Source organism: Chiroxiphia lanceolata, chromosome Z (assembly GCF_009829145.1).
Source record: "Chiroxiphia lanceolata isolate bChiLan1 chromosome Z, bChiLan1.pri, whole genome shotgun sequence".
Classification (NCBI taxonomy): domain Eukaryota; kingdom Metazoa; phylum Chordata; class Aves; order Passeriformes; family Pipridae; genus Chiroxiphia; species Chiroxiphia lanceolata.
In genome coordinates, this window is record NC_045671.1 from 11508765 (window position 1) to 11514880 (window position 6116).

General features: G+C 41.6%; 1 protein-coding gene across 3 annotated transcripts in view; it reads right to left on the bottom strand.

The window, feature by feature from the left end:
- LMBRD2 (LMBR1 domain containing 2) overlaps positions 1–5981 on the bottom strand; it is a 32033-nt gene extending 26052 nt beyond the window's left edge. Inside the window, exon 1 of one of the 3 annotated variants that reach the window (XM_032675363.1) lies at positions 5890–5981. The gene's annotated coding sequence lies outside the window, so the exon portion shown is untranslated. Of the gene's footprint in view, positions 1–755; positions 3392–5803; positions 5854–5889 lie in introns of those variants that run through there. The other 2 variants (XM_032675362.1, XM_032675361.1) reach the window with 2 other exon arrangements.
- Positions 5982–6116: the final 135 nt, after the last annotated feature.

Genomic DNA, 6116 nt, shown 5'->3' on the forward strand with positions numbered 1-6116 from the left:
TTTTAATAAGCATCATTTTACCACAGGCATCTCAAACATTATTAAAAAAAAAAAAGTTGATTACTGTGGCCAGTCTTTCTTCTCCATAAAGATTACCATTTTGGCTGGTTTGATTTAAGGGAAATAGTTTTTGAAATGGCTTCCCCACTGTTAGACTTTCAGTACTTTCACTTTTCTGGATATTTAAAAGAAATGCCACTGCTAAAATTTCCCTTGATTTACTTTTAAATACCTTCATAGTTTGGTAAAGTGAACCATTTCTTTTACTAATTTCTCAGTATACTGCTCAAGCAGATCTGTTACGCGTGAGGGCACTAAGCAGTGAAAACTGTCCTATTTGCGCTAAAAAAATTCCAAACTTTGTGATGCCATTACTTCCTTGAGGACGCACAAGACAATTACTCTGTGATTTTGTTTTCTCCCAAAAATTTGTTTCTTCACATTTTCTACTTTCACATTTGAATTTTAAACAGTAAGAACAGTCTGTTTCCTCCATATCAGCGCACAGAGGATCTCATATTCTGAAAATAACGAGTAATTCTTCTGTTTTTCATCAAAGATACACACACTTTTTATTTTCTGCCTTTCATCAAACATGTTTATCAAATTATTGACATTTCTGGCAGGCCAAAGCATCCCCTTACTACCTCTCTGTACTACATTTCGGCTAGATATTTTGTAAATCATGAACCCAGGATATCTAATCTATTTCTCAATCACTTATTCTAAGCAAGTCCTTATCTATTCTATTGTACCATTCTTGTTTCCTCAGAAAACAGTCTTCTGTATTTATAGTACTGCAGCAAATTCTACAAAAATAAAAATACAAAGCAATTATGTATCGACTTCATTAAGGCAGTGCTATCTGACCTGTAGCTTTGGGTGCCCATTACAGCCACACCTTTGCTACGTAAACAAAAGAAATTATATGGCATACACTTTATTAGTCATGAAGTTTTACTACAGTCACACCTAAAAAGCTGCTATCAAAACAGAGGGTGAAAAGTTTTTGTGCAAGATGCTGCACTCAGCTACTACCACGAAGGAACTTCCAGAAGTACTATAAAAATGCACTGGATAGGCTAAAACAAAGAGGGAATTGAGTTCCTACTACAACTTAACTCGCTTTCAAAGACAGAAGTGGATTTACAGTTATCAGTAAACTACATCTTTATGTTTGTCTTTGTGATTTTGATCTAAAAACACAAAATGAAAGGCCTATTTTTTTACAAGAGTGCGATTAATGACAGTTATTTTGAATTAATGTAATCACAAACAGTTTAAATTTTTAGACAGAAACAACTTAAAACTAGCTCTCCACACAAATAGATTAAATGGAAAAAAGTCCTCAAAATGAGAAATGTAATGCTTGAGAGGAGCTCTTCCTGTGAACTAAATCCAGCCTAACAGGGCAGACACATTCAGGACCTGTGCTACTAGAATCAGACCTTAAAATACAGTATACTAGGCTATAAAGCCTTGTCTTCCTGTGGAAAGCAGCATTTGCCTCTGAATCTGGTTGTTAGCTAAAGAAAGGTAAGCTCCTTACCCATCATTCTGTTTCTTCACTTTATTTAGACAGCCTTCTCACTATTAGCACACAGCTCCCTAGTAACACTCTAGCTGAAATCCCTGAATTTCTAAAAAATGTTCTCCTGAGACAAATAACTACTTTCAGAAGAGTTCTCTTGTATTGCACAACCTTAAATGACTTAGAAGATGCTCCTATTAAAGTAATGACAAAGTAACACAATCCCTCACTATGAATGAAGGAGTATTTATCGGCATACTCTGTTTCCAAAGAACTAGGCAACTACATATTAATACAAATAAGACCAAAGGCTGAAACTCCGGTACCGGAAGTGCACCTTAACCAAAAAAAGACAAGGACATGCTCTTGTGTTGGTGGTTTTCTTGCTTCATTTCAGACACAGACCAAATCAGTAAACTTTTTAATTTTACTCAGCTGACTTTTACTCTTTGCAAGCATTGGGAAGGGCTCAGTTCAGACTTAATTCCCGTGGAGACTCCCTACTATCAACAGTATTAAATTACTCTGCCAACCTCAAGACTAACCACACTCATGACCATCTACATTACAAATGAACTAACTACTCTGCCTGGTACAGAAATACTCAAGTTACCGAATGAAACCGCAGAGAATGAAAAAAACCACACTTTCTTACAGTTTTTACATAGCACCAAATTTATCAAAGACACTCCAATATTATATTCTTAAAGAAGGGCTAAAAAGAGAAGAGCGTATCTGTGAAGAAAGGACCTTGGTCCCACTAAAGTGGATTCCAATACCCCTTTAATCAGAAATCCCAGACCAGACTGTACCTCAGTTGTTTGGGTTTTTTCACACTTTGCAGGAAAACATTTTACCAGCAGACTGTTCCTTTTGTAGACTAATGTAATTGGTGTTTCAATCCTTCCCAGTCAGCCTACTATCACACTTTCTGCAAATTTCTCACTGTTGCCCTTGACACTCTCCCCAGCTTACCCACTTCCTTCTACAAGGACCAGGAACTGCCTCCCCCTCAGTCTCCCAGCTAATGCCTGAGAAGGCCTGAACTGAGGGCAAATATTGCTTCACATGTCTTACTGAAAAGCATAAATAGAACTAAAACCCTGAGTGATGTTCCCTTCACAGATTCTTTTCCTCCAATAAACTGTTCTCTATCATGTATTCGGTAGCTGATTGCTCCTGCTTAAGCACAAACACAAAACTCCGCTCATTTGTACCCATTCCCTTCTCACAAGTTTCTGAATCTTTAAGGCATTTTGATTTCCATTACCACACTCAAAAAGACTTGAAATTTCTCCTAGTTTTGTGCTGCCTTAAGTTTTAATCATCACACTATTTCATTAGGAAAACTGCAAAAACCATGAAGAGTAGTTGACAAGGGACTGGCCTTCTTAGTCACAACAGTAGCTCTTCCCAGCTTTGCTTCCCAAGCAAAAACATCCTAAGGAACAGAATCAAAAGTCCTATTAAGCCAAATGTAAGACATCAACTGATCCTCTCACTGACAGTAGGTCTATCAGTCATCACTGAAACAAATTAGATAATTTCAATAATTGACAAACTGATGCTGACTTTTACTCAGCTATTACATTCTAGATGCTTACAAATAGCTTTTGTGACAGATTTTTTTTCAGGAATTCAAAAAGCAGCAGAGGAGTCTGCCAATCTATAGCTCTCTCTGTCCTTCAAATATTAGTAATAAGGACAGCCACCATGCTTCTGGTTTTCTTATCTTTGGTACCTCAGCCATTTCTAGACTACTACAGACTTTTTTTCTTGAAGTATTGTCAAGCAGAGCTCAAACAGATCTGGAAAAGTTACATTTCTAGACATCTTGGCTATTTCAGTTGAAACACCTGAAAAAAACAAGCAGCCTTACTCTGTATTTTAAACACCATAATTGCATCTGAAAAAAATCTGTTCCCATGAAAGTTGCCAAACTATGAAAGAGATACCAGAGACAGCAATAAACAAAACTGAGAGCCTCAGCACACAGAAACAAGCATCTGTGCAACAGCATCTGCCACCTCAAGCTGAACTCACAACTCAGCCGCAAGTATAAAGTGAAAGCTGCCATCTCCAGCAATATCAATGACCAGCTCAGAGATGACCTTTTGCCTTTCTGTCAGGGAATAATCTACTAGTTCTTATCGAGTTTCTACCAGCACATTTCACTTGGCAAAAGAAAAGCAGGATGCCCAACATCTGTGTTTGGAAGCCTGCCCTACTCTGCAAAACGACGCTGTTAAGAACTGTAAAGAAAGACTTCACTTTACAGACATGATTAAACCTTTGGGACTGATAGAACTGCCCCACACTAAGAGCCCCTGACACTTCCATCTTTAAACAACAAAGTGGGCTAACTTCACATTTCAGGACTCTTAAAAATAAAAATAATCCCTTCAGCCATTTTCATATCCAAGTCTACTTAGTGTGTTATGGGGATTTCTTTTTTGTTTGGTTTCAGGTTTGGGGGGGTTGGGTTTGTGGTTTTTTTGGGGTTTTTTGTTTACTTCATTATTACACATTGGCCCTTGCAGCTTGGGGAAATAGTAAGTATTTATAAGCAGACAACAGTCAAAGAGCTGCTTTATCTCAGCACAGTGAGAAAACTGTCTAAGGAAAGAAAATAGCCACAAACTGCCTAAGAAAACTGACCAAAGAACTTATCTGCTTGCATTATTTCAGAAAAACAACCTCCAAGATTAATCAAGAATGCAATTTGCACGGCTTTGTTCTTCCAAGAAACTCTAGTCAGTCTGTGTACTGACCGGTATTTTATTAGTACCTGTCAGTTTAACTAGCTTGTAATGAAGCAAAAATCTAAACTGACTAAACAGTTAATTGACAGTGTATCAATATTTAGGGAAAAAAGTTTTCTATCCTCTGACAAGAAAAAAAATAATAAAATGCTGTGCTGATACCACTCAAAATAGTGCTAATCTCTGGTATGGTGGGAGACCAGGTTCTCCACAGAAGCACTAAATAAAATACAAATTCTTGACCAAAGAACATTAAGATTTTTGTGTTCAAATGCAAGCAGGGACCATCAGCATAAAAACATGGGAAGCTTATTTACTTTACATAGCACTGCCCTGCCCTCTACTAAAGGATCACTAAGGTTGGAAAAGACTTCCAAGATCATTGAGTCCAACCTTTAATATATTAAGTACCACAGAGACTGATGCTTTTAAAGGGTTTAGGGAAGTACTCTGCAAATAACACATTGAAGAAAATAACTTGCTTATCAGAGGAACTAAAATAGAATCAGACACAAACGCTGTGCAGACGCAATCAGAATCTAAAAAAAGAATAGAAATCGCTACCTGGGCTACCACGCTAATGCACTCACACAAAGCAGGTGTCAGTAAGGCAGTCACATGACTATTGCCCCAACGCTGCATTCACGCAAACAGACTGTCTGGTAACTCCGAGGTTGTAAAAAATAATTGTATTTAATCCCTTTCAGCAAAACCATCTTTCGATTTCCCAGACATTAACGGAGAAAAGTGATGTGATTCACACAGAAAAAAGAGGCTGCAGGAAACGTGAAATACATTTCAGCTGCCCTTTTTTTTTTTTTACTAAAACCCCACCTCTTTTTCATTTGGCTATCTGCTTCAATAACCTTTGAACAACTGTTCCGTGACTTCAGCTAAAACTGGAAAAGGCTAAAAAATTAATTTTTTTAAGATTATATTAATGTCAATTTGAGACACATCATCCTCTGTATCCGACTTAACAGCTGTGTATATTCGCCACGGGTTGTACCACCATCCCCAATTTTACCGGCACGTCTCTCCATCGTTAATGCACTTAACAAAGGACAGTATTTGCAAGCAACGGGCTGACTAAGAGCGGGCGTTCAGGATTAGTCTTCCATCCCCACCAATTTCAAAACAAGTAGTTTCGGAAGCGCTGCACTGCCGAAAGACAGGCTGGTATAAAGGCTGCGGGGTTTAAACGCGCGTGGTTGGGGACGGGACCAGCGAATACGGGCAGCTCCAGGTCTTCCTAGAGAACACCTTTCGAGGGGAGATGCGCGATCCCGGTGCTCCACGCCAGGCCATCCCTGCCAGGGCCGGGTGTGCACAGGCCTGTGCGGCACAGACCGGGCTCACACGCGGCACGGGCACGGACGTGTCCAGGGCCCCCGAGGGAGGAAGCACTCGGGGCAAGAATGAACACCGACCCCCCCGCTGCTCCCAGCACTGCCCCGCTCCCACCCTTCCCTCTCCACAGGGACGTGCCCGGGCTCTACCCGCGCCCCACCTGAGGCCGTGACTCGTCCCTCTGTCGTGACTCGGCACTGCGGCCCCGCTCCGCCCGGCCCCGCGTCCCGCCCGCCGCCGCCTCACCGTGGCTGAGCCCGCGCTCAGCACCGCGCCCCCCGCGGGGCTCCGCTGCCCTCCATCGCGGCCGGCACCGGGCTCAGGGCGTCGCGCAGGCACCTCCGGCCGCTCCCGGCTCCTGCCGCGTCCGGGCCGCCGCCATTCGCCGCTCGGCCCCGCCCCGGGGCGGGCACGGGGAGCTGAGGAACTACAGCTCCCGGCGGCCTCTGCGGCCGCTCCCCCTCCTCCCCCCC